Below are 18,924 nucleotides of genomic sequence, written 5' to 3'. Positions count from 1 at the left end.
CATACACGCAATGCACACATCCAGGCACACATGCTCTTGTGTAAACCCTTTCACGTAGGAATTATTGTGGCATATAGACTTATATTCTATTGCATAATTTAAATTGTCTGTCTTAAAAGATGCCATGGTGTAATGCCTTTTCTTGTCTGGTGGAAAGCAACACCACCGCCCAGATGCTCTCCACCTTGGAACCATATTTGGGTGTTATTACCTTCATATATTACCACCTTGTTTACTTCCTGCACTGCAAATCACCAGTGTAATTTTCACTGCCCCTCTGAGAGAGCCATAACATCCCTGCTCTTGTATATATACACTTTATGATTTGACTCATATGTTGGGGTTCAATACATCCATATTGACTCAGGTAATTGAACACGAGGGACACAATGGCAGGCAGACAATTCAGTGAATAGAGGGTTATTGGTACAGCGAGGAGCTTCTGGCAGTTTGGTATACGTGGGTTTTGCTGTGGGCTGTATGTCTGTCATTGACTGCAGTTCAAGCATGACGGCGGCAGCACCGTCTTCCACCCGAGCTGATTGTGCTCCGAGTCGCTCCATTACCTGAGTGAACCACCTTTGTCTTATAGCTCCATGTGGAAAATGAATACACACTAACTGGACAGCCCCGCAGGCGTCAGAAGGAGTGTATGTTTGTATGTGTGCTTTTGTGGGGTGTGGTGGGGTGGGGGGGTGAAGGTTGAAAACATAGCTGAACGTTTGCTATTTTTAGATCATTCTTAGATAAAGACAAGAAAACACCTGTATTTTTATTTTTTTCACCTGATCATATCTTCTTTTTTTTTAGGGGGGGGGGGGGGGGGTTGTGCCTCCTGCTGAAGTCAACACAAACCACCTTTAAAAGTCACTCAACTTAGGGATTCTTTTTAAAAGGTCTAGGTGTAGGTGTTCATTCAATAAGCCTAGAGTTAATAGATGCCCGCTCTCTACAATAAACCAGCCTCTCAAAACAGGAGACAGGTATATTTTATTAGTGCTCTCTGGGGAGTCGACAGACTGGCTGGACAGAGATAGTGCCAGCCCACTTAGTTAACAGTGTCTGGGGACTGAGTCATCCCTGCACTGACCCGTGACGGCCATCGTTGGCTGCTAGGTAATCTGTCAGCTCCAGCACACTAACCATTACGTTTTTATCACTCTTCATAAAACAAGAACTTTGAAGTAGCTTTGGCTCCATGCGTTGGGATTGATTTGCTCAGATTTAATTGAACCTTCAATCTCTGGATCGTACAAAGAGATTTATGTCATTGTGATGCTACTTTCTGGCCTGTGTGTTAATTAAATCAACCATAATACATTATATCTATTTGTGAAAATGTCTTTTATATTTCTAAAAAAAAGTGACAAATATACAACAACTGTTGAAAGAACTCACCAAGAGAAGGTTCCTGTCACAAAGCTTTGAATAGAGGCCAACTCTATGTGTTCCTTGATCAGCTAGTCTCTAAAAGAAGCAGGTAGAATTAGCACAAAGGTCTCCTCCCCTTAAGGAGGCCATTACTCATGAATTACATTTTCCATAGAGCGGAATATTACTTCTTTCTAGGTGTGGGCCTGTCAAAAGACAAGGGGTTAATGCAGTGCATTACTGCTTAAAGCACACTTTGCTCTTTTCAAATTTTACCATTGTGCCTGGCAAGATCAAAAGGGCCCTTTCAACATGTCGCTGTGTTCAATGAGCTTTCATGTCTTACCTCATTACTGGAAAACTTTTCTTTGATTGAGCCGAGGTCTGAGCTGAGTTGGGTCAAACAATGGGGCTGGACGACTTTCACCGTAACACAATGAAGAGGCAACAAAGATGTTGTCTCAAATCCCTCTCGAGATGTTGGGCCCCCACGCTTTACTGCGGCAAACGGGGCCTGTGAATTACAGTAAGACCCCTAAAAGTGAGGATTTGTAACTCCTCTGATCAGACTCAGCTCACGACCAGCAGAGGCTAAATCCCTGCAGGGAACCAGTAGCAGAACAGAGGATGAGATGAGCTTCTGCGAATACATCTCTGCTGATTTTAAACCCTTTCTGATAGTCCCTGGAATAATGGTTTAAGGAGGCTCCATTTAACTTTCCAATGTATCCATTTCAACACAAATAAGGAACTGTACATTCAAAAGACTGTTGAAATGAAAATCTTTTTAGTGCATATTGTATTTTAAATAACACGCAACACATTTTCTTGAAAAGTGAACATTTTATTCATGCATATTTAACACAGTTGCAAGGTTTTTTTCGGTCTACAAAGTTCTAACATTTCATACCATGGCACCAATATTTTTTCCAATCATTTTTGGGGGGAATAGAGCAAACAAATCCTTGAGTGAATCCTTGAGTATACACACCCCTCTCTGACTCACAGAATTGGGCAGCAAAAGTCAAAAAACCCAGACTGAAGTGGCGTTTTACTGATCAGTTGCGGGTCTCTGCAGAAAATACTTTTGACCTTCTTCCTTTACCGTCGTTCCATCTCTCCCTCTCACACACACACACATGCATCCCTTTTCTCTCTATCTGTGTTATATATTTTTACTCTCTACCTGTCAGTTTTCTGCTTGTCTCTCTTAACTTTTACAACTTAATTTCCTCTCCTGTTGATTTAAATTGTTTGTTTTAAAACATTTTTATCATCTTTCCAGTGATAATAACTGCTTTATAGGCTCAGGTAATTGCAGACTGTGAAACCAAAATGCCAACAAGAGACAATATAAATATTTGAGTGATAAAAAGCTGTTCCTGTGACCTGAGCTGAGTAGAAAATTGAAAATGAAATAAACTGCGCCTATTGTGAATTTTCCATCCTGATAATTTTTCTTTCTTTGGAGGAGCCAGCCAATAAGAGCTTTTGTTCCTGTTATCACACACTGTTCATTTGTCTCCCAGCCGGAAAGCCATGTTAAGATAACGCCATCCTATCATCTGATTGTCTTATCAAAGTTGAGCGACACAGCACCCCCAGTCACTCTGAACAATCAGTCAGCCTGGATGAAAAGGTTAAGTGCTCCAGACACCTCTTGCTAAAGTTTGTGGTCAAAATACATAAGCCAGAAGAAATGAGCATGTACAGCATTTATTACACACACAATTTATCCCAGATTTATTTGTCACAAGCCACTTTGAGTTTAAGCCAATTTTCAAGTCCTGTTTAATTTCTTGTGGCCTCCTCTCGGCATCTCAAGTGCAAGAGTGTGCAACCCTTACACAGCATTTGACACCAGGGTCAGTGGAATTGCCCCACTTGAACTAAAAGACATTTAGTTTGGTTTGGAAAGTGAAAACTCGAACACCATTAATTTGTTTGCTCTCCCACTAGTCATGACCACAGCAAATGCCATCACCTCAAAGAAGTGGTCGGCTGTCCTCACTTTTATTTGTTTGTTTCTTTGGAGGGTGTGAGAAGTTGTGGAGCGCGGCTGTAGTGGACGTTGGACTCGGGGGGGACCATGGGGACTCTCCAGAAGGAAGGCTTTTGCAGCCAGAGAGCTATATGGAGCTAGCAAACAAGTTAGCTAGCGACGGAGAGCGAGGGGGGGTGGGGGGTGGTGGTGTAGGTGGTGGTGGTGGTGGGAGGGGTGGGGATTCATTTAGCCAGGCATAGCTGCTCTTGTTTGTGGTTGTCCCTGACAGCGTCGGCAACGCTGCTCCAAAGCACCTGTGTTTGCTCACTAGCTTTCCCCCAATCTGCTCGAAAAATGCTGTGAGCATGTCACATGGTGGCCAGATAGCCTGGGCACCATGGGAATACAAAAGCCGGGGCTTTTAGAACAGTTAATCATTAATGGAGGCCTCTCTTTTGTTCCCATTCAGTTCCATGCTGACAGAGGCTTTGATATTACATATGGCAGACAGGTCGGACGTAGATATAGCCAAGTACATCGACAGGAAAGTGCTTTCAGGTCACTTGAACCAGGGTGGTGAAAGTAGACTATAAGCAGCAAAGGAAAAGCATCTTTCAAATGGCAGCCATGCACATCTGCAGGAGACAGGAAGAACACACAGGTCAATTTTACATAACATTACATATATTTAGATTTGTTTTGTTTTTTGTTTTTTTATACAATAATTAGTTTCTGCTGTTGACTGGTAGAGGTGAGTTACTAAGTAGCATCAATACATGCTGACGCTCAATAGTTATTCTGAATTACACTGGAAATATTATACAACCATGCCAAAAAGTTAAAATAAGGAAGACAAAAGTCATGAATACATCATTGTCACGGTTTGGCAGGATGGCAATAAACGGAACAAGTCTTTCATGGGATGGGAAGGCACTTTACCGACCCCACAATTAATTAACATGCCCTAATCTCAGTTTGCTCTCCATCTTGAACTGTCAATGAAAAGTCGTGGACTCATTTCACGCCTGTCAAAGTTGGCTTTAGAACAGCAAAAAAAAAAAAAAAAGACAAAAAAGAAAAGAAAAAGAAAGAAAGGGCAATGCATGAACTTGCTTTTCACAAAGCAGGACCAAATTTATCTTGGGGGGAGTAGATTAGGTTTACACAGCCACATTCTTATAGCTAAAGCACTAAAAGGGTCAGAGACAAACTCTTATCTTCCATTTACCTCAGCATGCCAATGGTTCTTTATTGAAAGTTAGTCTTGACCCCACCCTAACCCCCAGTGCTAATAATACTGTATGAGAGTTGGAGGGGATGGTGGGACCACAAACATTTATGGCTGAAAATGCAGCACAAGAGCAGGCAAAGTGGCCACTCAACGCAGGATGCTTGGTGCGCCAAGAGTCAATCATTAACGCAGCACATTTAGTGATATCTGCTCTCTGGCACAGACTAGAAGTCAAAAGATAAATGAAGGTTGTGTTACAGGGAATGAAGTAAGGCTCCAGCTTATGTCCTTTAGCAAACATACCAGCCCACATGTAGGTTTCTTTTGAGATTTTTGTGGCTGGTTCTCATGTCAGAGTCTCACTCAGACAATAAGTTCTCAAACTGACCAACAATAGTGAAATGAGTCAGGTTTATGTCTCTGTTAACATCAAATACGCACTTCCTGAAAGCTATGGTGGCAAACTTTTTACGTCGCCAGCTTTCCAATCTCAAATAAACAGTTGTTGCTCGTATTTGTTTTGTTGTCCCTTGTTCTTTTAACAGAAACTTGAACTGGTTTTTCTAGAAACGTGCAAACACACACACACTTTTCAAACCCTTAGTTAATACAGTTAGCAAAACTAACAAGGAAGTTGTAATTAATTTGAATCGTTTATCATTTCAAGGCTCACGAAAGGAGATGTACATCTTTTTTCCCCCATTTATTCAATCATATAACATGATGAGAAACTCAACCAGAAAATATAAACATCTCATATCCTCTTTGTCAGGTGTGAGCGTCACACAGCCATAAATCTTTTCTTTCCTTACATGCAGCTTGACTTCACTACAGTGTGTTTATTTGCTAACCCTGGTCACCGATGATAAGGGCCATTGGTGTCCCCACACTGTAGCTCACAATCTCTCTTTAGCGACAACACACCCATGTTTCTACCAACACATTTGCACTGTGCGTCCCACAACAACAGGAAAATGAAGAACAAAACATAGGTGCTAATAAATCCTGTGTCTCAGCTATAAGGAAATAAATTAGGTTGAGCAGAGTCAAAGGATGGGCTTAACAAGTGTATGCTTCAAACAAAAGTTCCTGTTTCAGGAGGGAAGGTGCATGGGTGATGGATGGCTTGGCAAACATAGTTGACATACCTGGCCAATGCCATGGGCCGGTCACAACCCAGGACTGAGAGGGACATTGTGTGAGTGTTTGAGTGTGTGTGTGTGTGTGTGTGTGTGAGAGAAAGAGAGAGAAAGAGAGAGAGAGAGAGAGAGATAGTGTGTATACATGCATCAGTGTAGCTCTTCCGCAGCTATCCCTCTTCCCTCTGAGGCTTCCTCTCCCTCTTCTCCTCCACTCGGGCCGTGGGGATCACTTCAGTCAGCAGAGCCCTGTTTGACAGAGACACAGCCTCCATATAAATCCCATCTTCCTATTTATTTGATGTGCAGTTCTACTAGGACGCCTTCGATCCGTCCTCAGGGAGCCCGCATCTCAAAACACTCAAATAGTCTGGGTGTGGCGATAAGCACGGGGCTGGAATTATACTCCCAAATTCCCAAATCCTAAAAGAGCATTGTTCCATCACATTTAAAAAAAAAAAAAAATGCCAGATGATGTGAGCTTGTGCGTTATTGCTATTTCTATTTTAAATAATGTGTATTATATGTAAAAGATAAATAAGAAAAATGGAAATATATGATGGAAAAATGTGCTTTTTTTCCATGAGTGCAGTGTGGAGCGTGGGAGACGGGTCAGTGCAGTCTGGTGGATGAGTGGAAGACCTTTACGGGGAACACCCAGGAATGTTTAGTTAACTCGTCCGTCGCATTCAAGCATGTGTGTCAAAGGTGTTTACAGGGTGTTGACATTCACACATTGGCAGAGAGGTAACGTGAATGGTATAGCCATGTCTGGCTGAGCTGGGTCCTGAAAGTGTTCAACACAAGTAAAATGAAACATCTCACTGTCAAAATGTTTCAGTGGTGTTATTTAAAAATGATTAGCAGATGGACAACTTGAAAACACTTCTACAGTTCACCTCTATTCATTTTTTATTTTTTATTTTATCTACTGATATTTTCAAAACAAAATACGCCTCTTATATGCAGCAACATTTTCAGCTAAGAAAAAATGATTAACACTAATACTAACAATAATAATAATAATAATAACAATATCTCTTTTTCAGATGCAAGTAAATTTAATGTAATTGTGAATTGTAAAATAAACTTAATCTAGAGATCATTTAGTGATGTTTTTATATTTGTGCTGGTATTTTCTTTTGTTGGTTTTGTCTTTAAAGGATTTAGTCATTATTTCATTTATGTAATAATAGTGCATATACACATAATATTATGCATATTCATATTTAGATATATGTTTTTTCAAATGTAATTTTCAATTCAGAATTAGTTTTACATTATTACATTATTTGTTTTGCATAATTCTAACAGCTATAATACCTTTACATGTCAAATTAATTGCAGCCCTAGATAATTGTTCATCTTCAAATTTATAGAATTATATAACAATTGATAATTTGTTGGATCAATAATAAACTAACAGAGCTAAATTACTTTTTCAAATGTATTACATATTATGTGTATTTTTATTTACTTCCACAATTAAAAGATAATAATTTCATCATACATTAGACGTTAATAATCAAACTATCAAACTTCTACTATATAAAAAATGTATTACATCAGTTAATAATAGTTAAACAATTCAGTTTTTTAATGAAGTCATAGCTTTCTTGTTTTTGTGGTTATATTATGAACAAATTATAATTACTTTGATTGTAAATTTCATGACGCAGTGACATGTGGTCCCACTGATAAAACTAACCTGATAATGTGTGTGGTTTAATTTCCCTTTATGTGATGGCTCAGTCATAAAACACAATTATGCCATCATATATCCACTCATTGTAACAAAGAGTAAACACCACATATGTAAATAAACATTTTAAACAGTTTGTCCCAATAAAACGGCGTCGCTATAGTAATATTTCACATCTCCAAGATTTTTAACATGTTTGCATGTTTTGATTTAATTGTGAAGTCTAACATTCACTGCTGAATAAAAGTGATTTCTTTTGGTATTTTTTAAAATATATATATGTATATACAAATACTGAAAACTGTAATAAATAAGTGATCATCTGAAAGCAAGATTAGCATATTGTTATATTCCACAAACAAATAAAAATGAAAATACTAAACATTAAATTAATTTTGATTTTAAAATATATGTGTATACTGCACTGCATATCTGTCTGAAGTATGTTTAAAAAATAGATTAACTAATATTTGCTTATATATTTTCCTCTATATTACTAATACCAATGCTAAACCCTTCATCACAGACACACTTTGAGGAGGATATCTTTCTTCTGTAGTGGGTTGCCAATGAAGCAACCAGAGCCAGTGAGCACAAGTCAGCATGTCACTCTGTCTGTCTGTCTGGCTCTATGACCACCCACTGAGAGCTACGGGGCATGAAGTGAACAGCTCTAATCGTATCCTGCCAGCTTTATACTGACCTACAGGTGACAAAACACCTAACCTGTTAAAGTGCCTGTACATCCAATTACTTTAGGTCACATCACATAAACATAAAGGGACTGAAGCACACACCAGAACTCTACAGGTATCACTCACATTGTTTAAGGTAAAAGGAGGAGTGTTGTAAGTTTCCTATGACTCACACACAGCTCTTTTCTCCACCCATGAATGCTGGAAGATTGTAGGTCGGAGTGAACTTAAAAAACGAAGTCCTCTCAGCTCATAAATTACACGGCCATGGACAACCTTAAGCGGTGTTGAAATGCCTCGAACAGAGCTTTATTTCAGTGTTGGTGGAGCGTGAAGCTGAGAGCACCACCCCACAAGGAGCCTGGCTCTCACAGGCACAAATAAGACAGCTATTTATCTTGCCATACCTGAGGTCTGACATACTGGCAAACGCTGGTTGGTGGTACACCAGAGGTGGATGTGAAAACAAGCACTTACTGTTTCTTAATGACGTTGCTCTTTGAGGTATTGCTTCCACAACAGGCCATACCTTTTTTTGTGATTAAGGCCCCAGGATAGCTTGCCAAGGAATGAATAAAGTCTCATCTTAGAATTAAAATTTTCTGTCCCATACAAAAGGTTTTTCCTTCCTGGGACCTGTCTTGGCACAGCTACTGGCACTTTGAAATTTGATCTGACAGATTAAGAGCTTATCCATTAGAATAAACCACTGTCGCATTATCATGGGTTGTGTTCTCACTCTGGTGAAAAAAGACCCATTTTCCTGCAGCGTCTATGTGTGTAGCTTTTAATTGTAGCTGCATGTAACCCAAAATGTTGCAAATAAGATTGTGACTGTTTTGACAAACATTGCAACTCTTAGAAAAAAAGTGTAGATTATATATACATATAAATATATATATGTATATATATTGAAATGTGACAGTGGAAACAGCCAGTGGATCCCTTTTCTCAAAGGTTGTTCTTAACATCATATTGTGTAGAAATCATCCTCAGTCTGACCACCCAGGGGGTCCCTGACACCACAACCTTTACAGAGGGGGATGGGTGTGTGTGTGTGTGTGTGTGTGTGTGTGTGTGTGTGTGTGTGTGTGTGTGTCTGTATGTGTGTGTGTCTGTATGTCTGTGTGTGTGTGTGTGTGTGTGTGTGTGTGTGTGTGTGTGTGTGTGTGTGTGTGTGTGTGTGTGTGTGTGTGTGTGTGTGTGTGTGTGTGTGTGTGTGTTGGTATTTAGGCAAGTGTCTGCTCACATGCATGAATATGCTCCTTCATCATATGTGTATTGATCCCATTGTGACATCCCGCCACTCTTTTTTTGTTTGTTTGTTTGTTTGTTTTTTTTGTTTCAGATACATTTACTATTGTTATTTTATTCCTGGTTGACTTCAACAGGGAAGCACACTACTTGCATTTCCTGCCACGCAGACAACATTACATGTATTGAGTGTGAATACACATTGAGGAGAGAACTGGTCAATGTAAATGCAAACACAAACCAACAAACCAAAACAAAAGAGCACAATATGGATCCTTCTCTCAGCCAGTGCCACTACACTCTTGCTCTGTTTGCCCTCTCTTCTTGCTGGAGTTGCCATTAGGTCATATAATGACCGCATCTCATTTCTCCCTCAAGAGCCCTCGGAGGCTTTTTTGCCTACGGCTGGAAAAGTACATCTTTGTCAGGATCTAGAAATGAGACTCCTCTGTATTTATTCCATTTACCATGATATGTGTTGCTTTCCAAATCCAACTTTTTCTCATTTTCTTTGTGAACAGGCGGCACTGAGGCAAATTGCTCTAAACGTGTCAGCTTATGCAAAAAAACCACTTGGGTATCGTTATCGCTCTCTGTGCTTGACTTGTGCTGCCTCCTCTAAGAAGAGAAGAGGGGTCAGCCGTGATCCCCCTCCTCGGCCGCCACCCTGCCTTTTATGGCAAAGTGAGAGCGATTCAGCTCCTAAACGAGTACACATGCGAAGGTGAACAGAGATACACACGCGATAACCAGTCCAATTAGACAACACCATCATGGCAGGCAGAATGTGGACAGATAAATGACCATACAGTATGGCGTACAATGGGAATTAAAAGTATAGGGCAGCTGGGCTCTTATCTGGCCGGGGAAGAAGAAACCAGGCAACAAAGGGAGGCCTAAGACTAAGAGGCTTGATGCATGGGAAAGCCATGGGCCGGCCATTGTGGCTGCCCTTCTGCTGAGCAAATAGTCCAAACTGTTCATTCCCCATCTCCCATTCTCTCGCCGGTACATTGTTTGTGTCCTTGCATTTCATTCTGACTGGGGAAGATTGCTCTCAGGGCCAGTGAGCAAACAGTCCAGAAAAGAGCCAGCTATCTCCTGCCGTTCCCAGGAGAACTAGCATTTTTATTTCAGCTCCAAGCTGTCAAAGGATTGGAGAGTTTATGTCAGGATCCTGAATTAATTGCTTTAAGCCTCGGGGCCGACGCCGGCGTTTTTATCACCAAATGTTCGGTAAAATGTTTCCTAGCAAATTATGCAGCACCACCCCCCCCCACATCCCCACCCCACCATGCCACCCACCCACCATCGCCTCTCTCTGTCGCCAAACATTTGGTATTGGATACATACAGGATGAGTTTCTGCAACACAAATGATGTGTTTAGTTGTTGTGACAGCACAATGGTGTGAATAGTGATGGGCTATAGCACGGCTGTCAAGGATTTGGTGGAATGAAGGCAAACATCAAACTTTTGTGTGTGTGTGCTTTTTTTTCTCTCTCTCCCTCTCCATGACGGTAGGTACACGAGCCAAGCCTGGCAATAAAATGAGTAAGCTTACAGATGCCTCAATAAACCATAGCTGTTCAGACATTTGGTGGACCGGGCTTTAAAAGCTCCAAACTGTCCTCTGAACTGCCAAACTGACTTCAGAACCGTCTGTCATCCTCATATCCATCCCATGCTACTGCTTACTTAATAACTATACACAGAATAGCCTATATTTTGAGCTGCAGTACTTTCATATATACGCTTGCAAATCATATATCCAAGCCAGCTGCAATTAGGAACTAGTTCATCAACTTTAACAACCGATTTCCAAAGAAATGAACTTTGCGCTGAATTTCCTCAGAGTCTAGATTCATATCTGTATTGTTAATAATGAAACTTACGCAACTGATACAGTTGATAACTTTTTGGCTCCTCACGCATCATTGGATCTAGTGTACCCTAATCCCTAATATCCCATTTATCATACACAGAGTTTTTTTTGCAGTTTTTACGAACGTCATTATGTTGGCATATCTGGATATTGTGTTTTCATTCTCCGTTGGCTTTTAGGTGAACAGGCCAAAAACAACACAGAAATGGGTGGGCCGACATTTTCAATCTTCAGAGCCACACATCAATAACTGAACCTGGAGCCGCCATCTGGACTTTGCCTTTCTTTACACAAATGCCTCTGGACCATTAGATTTGCATCGTACACGTATTAGTTATATTTCAGCAACGCCTCAGGATGCTGTGCTGTTTGTCTATATAAGCCCTTTAAGAAACTACCTGTGTTTCATCCATCACCGAGTATCAAAAGTCAAGGTGGTGATCCTCTTATCTAAATACCGATAGAGAGTTTTGTCTCCCAAGAATGGTGACTATTGTTCACATGTCAGCTTTGCATATGTAGGGAAGTGAAATTTGCATTGATACATAAACGCAACTGTCTCTGACACTATGACCTCAAACAATGGTTGGTTGTGACAAGTCTGAACCCACAGATAATTTAACTGTAGGCGAGTGCGTCACAAATCCACCACGCTGTACACCATGCACCTTTCCCACATTATCTTTTTAGCTGGGGGTACTTCAAGATGAGGGTGTCCCAGCTCCAACCAATAAATCTGCCAGTTGACTCTTTAATCTGAAAGGATATTAAGTGACAAACACCGTGATGTTTCTGTCAGCGTCAAGCAGGCGAGGGTTAAATAGTGTGTATCAGGGGACTACTCTGCACTGGGGGGAAACACACAGGCCTCATCCTTCACCATAATCTGCTCAACAGCCCTATAGACACCTCCCAGCTTTCCTCAATCCTTCAACTGAGTATCCGTCCTTCCATTATAAATAACACACAGCCATTTATATGGGATTAAATTGGGGATTAATTTGATTCAAGTCAGGGTATGGGAATTCATTAACGGGCTGACAGTGGCGCTATACATGGGGGGAATTTAATTTGAATCCCCCAAGGGAAGCACTATGAGGCGCTGGGGCCATGTGGAAATGGAGGTCTTAAAGACAAGGGGGGATATTGTTCCACACTTTGGTTTTGGACACTTGTAAGGTGGCACTTTATTGCTGTTGATGCGTTGTTATCACATTGAGAGCAGCAATACTATTAGGTGAGAGTGTTCCTGAAATAGATCAGGGTGGACAGAGAGAGAGAGAGAGAGAGAGAGAGTGGGAGATGGGCCTGGATGAAGGGAAAGCTTACCCTCAGATTTGGCCTTGTCTATCTACATGGATCAAGAATAGTTCTTGACACTCTCATGCCTGCAAGGAAGTAAACGTAGGTTTTCTCACACAGATTTGGCCCCCACTCATACGGTATTAAAATGAGCACATTATTTGAATGTCAGTGATTCTCATGAATGTTGAAATGGCATATCTACCACGGCCGTTCCTGACAAGCTGTGTGTTGTAAAGTAAAGGCATTAAATTCAAGTCGGGTGCAGATTACAGAATTCACCCCTGCAGAACACCATCCTGGCATTCACTAAATTGGACAAGTCCCATTGTAAGATAGCCTATCACAGTGCACATGTCTGCATGGGAGAACATATGCAGGACAAAATATTCCGTAGTTTGTTATTCCGAGGACGGCACTGGGGGCACACGGGCTTGTTTGCCTTTGCTTGGAGAGGAGATTGGATTGAGGGTTTAAATGAATCGCTGGCGCACCACGTTTATAGGTTTCATTAACTTTTAATGAGTTGGGTGTCCTTCGCTGTGATTGGTTGGCAACGCTCTACTTTCACTTCCTGGAACTGGAGCTGAGGGGGGAAGTGAGGAGATATTGCAACGTGTTGGCTTCCATATTATGGCCATGTGCTGCTGAATGGGCCACACTGGGTGGAAATGGGTCAGAAAAAGGGGATATAATGCAGCACTATTCCAAAGCAGAAGCTGCAGATATCCATCAGCACTGGCAACTGCTGAATCTAAAACCTGGAGGTATCGAGTCCCGAGGGGAATAAAGAAACCTTGGCAGATCAATCACCGCCAAGCAGGCATCCCTTTACCACAGCTGACTGACACATCGTTTTATGGTAGCTTTGCCAACAAGGTTTGATCTCAAAGACAGGCATGAGACCCACTGGGGAAATGCCTGTGGAATTACCAAAGAGGAGCTCGAAGTGTGTGCGCACACAAATGTCTACCTTTGGCTGCAGTGAACCAGAGCAATATACAACTTCATATTTTTGAGCGTCTTTAATCTCCACGCAATATAGTATCTTTCTGCCTGGTTGATCACACATCTATTATCTTGCATGGAGTGTTTCTCTATACGCCTCATGTTTCTCCTAGAAGAGCTAATCTCCCCCTCCAGAGTGTGGCTGAGCCTAACTTCAGCTCTCCCCAAGAAACAAAGGCCTTGGCTGTCATCTCCATTTTTATCTCCATCACACGGACGTAAGATAGAAAGTTTGTCCTCCACACATTTACATTATCCTCAGCAGCCCCGATGTCCTGTTGTTCCTCTGTTGTTTTGGTACGGTAAGGGGCTGATTTCTCTGCCATTCTTCCATTTGCATGATGACAGACCTTTGTAGCAATATTTTACAAGGATAAACACTGACCATCCATCCACTTCCAGGCATATAAAAGCAGCAGGGTAGTGAGAGGCACCCCGTCCTGGCCTGAATAGATCGCCTTTAGGTCACTGCATGTCCCACCAGCTGCTGCCTCACACTACTCAATGGGCATTGTTGATGAACCTCTCTCTCTCTCTCTCTCTCTCTCTCTCTCTCTCTCTCTCTCTCTCTCTCTCTCTCTCTCTCTCTCTCACTCCCTCTCTTTCCTCTTTCTCTCTCTCTCTCCCTCTCTCTCTGTCTCTGTCTCAGGACATGAAGGAGTCCTACACTGGAATGTCACGTAGTCGTGTCAGAAGAGTGCGGACACATCACAGTCAGCAGCCGCATTCTCACCCTGTCCATCCTGCCATCTTTCTCACTCTATCGCTCTCTCTCTCTCTCTCTCTCTCTCTCTTACTCACACACACACACCTCCTCTTTTCTATCATAACACATCACCAAACTGACCCTCACACTTCCAGATTCACAAAATAACTGCCACATATGTCAGTTTAGTTGAATGTGAAACCAACTCAATATCTCAAGATGAAACTTTCATCTTCAGCAATGAGAATTCAGTAAAACTCTGCTTCTTGTTGTGAAATGCATTTTCCGCTGAGAGGGAAAAAAAGGTCAAAGCAGAAAGAGGAAAAGAGTCACTTTTTTGTGTGTGTACATACAAGTGAAGAAAATGATATCAGAGTATGTTTGGCTCTTTTGAAATCCCTGATTATACTCTAGAATATATTTTAGGATGTGAGTGAGACAGACTTCTCTGAAAGTTGGTGTCTAGTCCTTCTTTCCAATTGCTTAAAATATCCGTTCTGTATTGCAAATAACAACTATTTGGATATTAACTGTACTATTCAGTAATATTACATTTTATATCAATTCATTTAAACGTTTCTTTAAAAATCCCTTTTTCTATTAGATGAAAAGACCATCAGCGTCAGTTAATTTCTAACTTTAAAATTTACCAGGACTAATTTATGAAGTGATGAAGCATTGTATTCAACATTTTTTCAACTGTTTTATTTCCTTATTTTAAAAAGAATAAAGGTGATATTTAAGCTAAATTATTCAACCCAGGATTTGTAAGCAAGGCCTATTTAAAGCTCTAATATGCAGTCAAAATATGTGGACAACAATTCAACACAAGAATACCTTAATTTTAGTTTGAATTATGATGTTTAATTATTTTACATATTTGTCCAATGTGAACATTTAATTTAGTTCATATTCTGATTTAATGCTTTGCTGGAAGAACTGGAAATAATCTTTAATCTGACTTCAGACATTTATGCAAATGTATTTTTTTACATAATATTTTGAGCCTATACTATAACAACATGCAGGCAGATCATGCATTCTGCTGCTTTTAATTACAAATTAGGAATACAACTGACCATCATTTTAATATTGATGCTGAGAATTAAATATTTCAAAATTATTGGAAAGGCTGTTTTCAAAACGTGTTTACTTTATTTTCACCTCTGGCTGTGCGTTCATCCCAATAATCGATGATACAATCAATAATAGATAAAAGAGAATAATAACGGCAGCGTAATAAAACTGAAATACTACAACTGTAACAAAGGCCACAATAATGATACAAATAAGCTACAATGTTAACAGACATTTTGTTTTCAATATTTTCATCCACTATTTAAGATGTTAATAATATAATAATAATACATTTCCTCACACACATTTCTAAATGAAACAATAATAATTAATAGCCTAATAATTAACTTAAATGTATTCATCAGCTGTGCATACGTGCGGAGAAGATTGGAGGCACATACGGTGGAGATGGACTGGCAGGATGACGGAGCGTCACACCGGGACAAGCCGCCTGCAGAGAAACCATGGGTGGCTTTGAGTTTTGACTTTGTGGTCCCTTTAATATACTGAGGGACGGCAGTTTGCCTTGCTAAGATATGGGATTAGGAGTATTTCTGGTGAAAGAGGAGTTAAGTCGGGATAGTGTGGACGGTCCCTCCCCTGCAAAAGGCTGAGACAGAATTACAGCTTGTTGGACCGGTGTCCCGCCGTCGCCATGGAGACAGATCTACTTGGGTGTTCCAGTCCGCGGGCTGCAGCGCTTATAGGTGCGGCAAACACCCTGCTGCAGCCTTACAACACCATCTGACTCCCTGAAATAACTCTGCACCCCATTAATATACACATGTATAACGTGATGTGACGAGCAATTACCGGTGATAGATAGAAGAGTCTTTATCATCAGGGCGATGGCACTGTTGATTATCAAACTATCCTGCACAGATCTATACTGCTCCAGCCTCTGCACCTCTGATGGCTATTTTTACATCATTTTTCAAACATAATTTTTCAAACATTTAACTCCTTTCCCTCCCTTTTTTAAAAAATATATAAAACTGCTGTTAGGATTGTTGACGCCCTTAACTTGCTCTATTCAGTCGACGCCCATGGGTAATTGCGTAGCCTATATGGCTTATAGGCTACTGAGTCATTGAAAGTAGAGGCCCAAACTCGCCTAGGCATTAAATTGCATCGCTGTAGGGAAAATATCTCACTTTAGAGGTGTGTTACAATACAAAACAGGAAATGCTATTTAAATATGTGGAAGAAAAAAATGAGGAAAATCGTGTGTTGCAAAGCTGGGGTTTTTTTTCTTCTAAATGCTGGATTCCCAAAGGCAGGCAATTATTATCTCCAGGTTATAATATGATTTCCATTTTTTTTTGTGCATTCTCGCTTTAGAAATTATATCTTCTTTTTTTTTTTTAATTATTATTATTGTTGTTATGAATCACTCCTACAGATTCCACGTCAATCACCTGCAGCCAGAGTCAGATTGCCTACAGAATAGATGCGTCTGGATGCTTTGTGTCTGCGGGAGAAAAGGCGCTCTGATTGTCAGGCCTTAATCAAGAAAGATGCAAATGCGACCATGAGAAATGCAGAGAAATCAGGTTAGCGGAGTAAAAAGGATCAACAGGCTGGACCGTCCTTTATTCGGTTGCTATAACAACAGATGTGCTTGCCTATGATGGTGCGTGTTGTGCCAGGAAGCTGCAGAGGTATCTTCCCTGTGTAAGGGCTAAGTTAGGAGATGGGGAAGTGATGTGGCCTCTTGCGCACTTGTGTCCTCCACTACAGATTGAGGTTGGTTACCTTTGAACCGCCAAAGCTGCAAAAGGCCATTCCCATCTCAGTGTGCACGGCAGAGGGCTTGACTGGGGTTATCCGAGCATCAGAGTGTCAGAGTGGAGCCGCTCCGTGATGTAACTGTTTAATATTTGTTAATGGGCATTATGAAACGGGCTCTCCATCTACCTAAGATTTAAATGAGCCAGTTATTCAAATAGGGCCTCTTGAATGTTATATTTATAGCCTATATGATTATTATCGCTATAATTATCATCTGTATTATTATTATTGTCACAATGTAATTTTAATAAGACTAATTTTAATACGTAAAACAAGATATTAAACTTCATATTTGTAAACAGAAAATTCATTTCCATTCATTGATATTACTTGATGCATATTGCTCAATTATTCAATCTTGCCATCACAATTGCAATTAAAAATGTATAATTAAAAATATAAAACAATCTGAATCCATTTGTGCACATGTATAGTATAAATAAAACAGTTAAGCAGTAGTGTCAGTGCTGCAACAGAGCTGGTTTTCATGGTATCAGTGCAGCCACAATGATATCAATCAGCCGCACACTGCAAAAAATGTCCAACTTAACGAGCCATTAAATCCATATTGAGTAAGTTTTCTCTACACAAGTAAAGAAGATCCTCCAGTTTCACCTGCTTCCCGCGTAAAATCAATATGAATTCTCAACAATAATATTATGGGCTATCTTTTGGCTTTTGATTTTTATTTTTGAGAAATCATCCTCAATGGAAAAAAGTGAATTATCTCATCCTCTGCACATTTTTCCAATCTATTCTTAAAGTTGTAAACATTTTAACAGTGGATCAGCTGTGAGAATAAATCAATCGCTAGTACTAGTTTTTCTTTTTTTTCCCCCTTCCTTTTTTTTTTTGCAGTGCAGCAGGATCTCTCTCCATCAACTCCAGCAACAGCAACTGAAAGACACTTGAAACTTGAAGCAACCACTATCACCACAACCTGCAGATCCCCTCAGCTTTGCACCACCCTGTCGTGAAATCCAATAGCATACGTCTCCTTCCTCGTGAATTTTCAAGATAATCAGCCATCTCTGTCACTTTTCACGTCTCCATGCATGTCCGGGAACATCATACCAAATCTCATCTCCTTCCATAAAAACTATTTTTATTAAAAAATGAGCGTGATAGAAAATAAAAAGGTTCATACCTGTGCAAAATCGCCGGTGCTTGTTGTTGGCAAGCCACACAGGAGCCCATTGTAGAAGCTCGCCTTCTGCCTTCTGCAAAGGGCTCCAGACATCACGGCATTTATTTGAGCTCAAACTCTGTCACTGTTGACTTTAGCACAAAGCAAAGATTTCACTGCCCCGCTAGTTAAAAAAATGATTATTTTACAGAGATATCGATCAGTGTGCTATAAAAAAAATCAGCTTAGCATTATATGTCTAAAATGAATAGAACGAAATTTAATGTCTGTGTAAATTTACAGAGCTGCGTTGTCCTATTCAAAGTTTACACTTGTGCAATTTGGTTTGTGTGTGTGTACTCTTCCTATATGTGGGCATAGCCTCCACTCTATTGTTTACTGGCTTTGTTTATTCGCAGATCACGCTGTTTAAAGTACGATCTGTAAAGAGGGTCTGGAGAATAAACGCACACTTTAGGCCCCTACGTGTTCAGAAGGCGAAGGTGTGTCATTTAGGGGAGAGCCAGAGTTGTTCCCCCCCGGCCTTGGATTTGAGCTCAGCAGGGGAAAGGGAAAAGGCAATGGAGAAAGAAAATGAGGGTGGGGGGTGGAGGGGGGTTGTAGTTGGGGGGGGGGGGGGGTAGATTCATTTGG

General features: G+C 40.6%; 1 long non-coding RNA gene across 1 annotated transcript; it reads right to left on the bottom strand.

The window, feature by feature from the left end:
* Positions 1 to 2,194: 2,194 nt before the first annotated feature.
* Positions 2,195 to 18,576, bottom strand: LOC128375720 (uncharacterized). The gene is made up of 3 exons (XR_008323103.1): positions 18,292 to 18,576; positions 5,871 to 5,974; positions 2,195 to 3,990 (listed from the first exon to the last, which is right to left on the bottom strand). It is a non-coding gene; the product is annotated as an uncharacterized LOC128375720 (long non-coding RNA).
* Between the last annotated feature and the right edge of the window lie 348 nt (positions 18,577 to 18,924).

This window comes from Scomber japonicus, chromosome 16, assembly GCF_027409825.1.
Source record: "Scomber japonicus isolate fScoJap1 chromosome 16, fScoJap1.pri, whole genome shotgun sequence".
NCBI lineage: Eukaryota > Metazoa > Chordata > Actinopteri > Scombriformes > Scombridae > Scomber > Scomber japonicus.
Note: the sequence above shows the minus strand (reverse complement) of the source record. Positions and strands in the feature narration are given on the sequence as shown.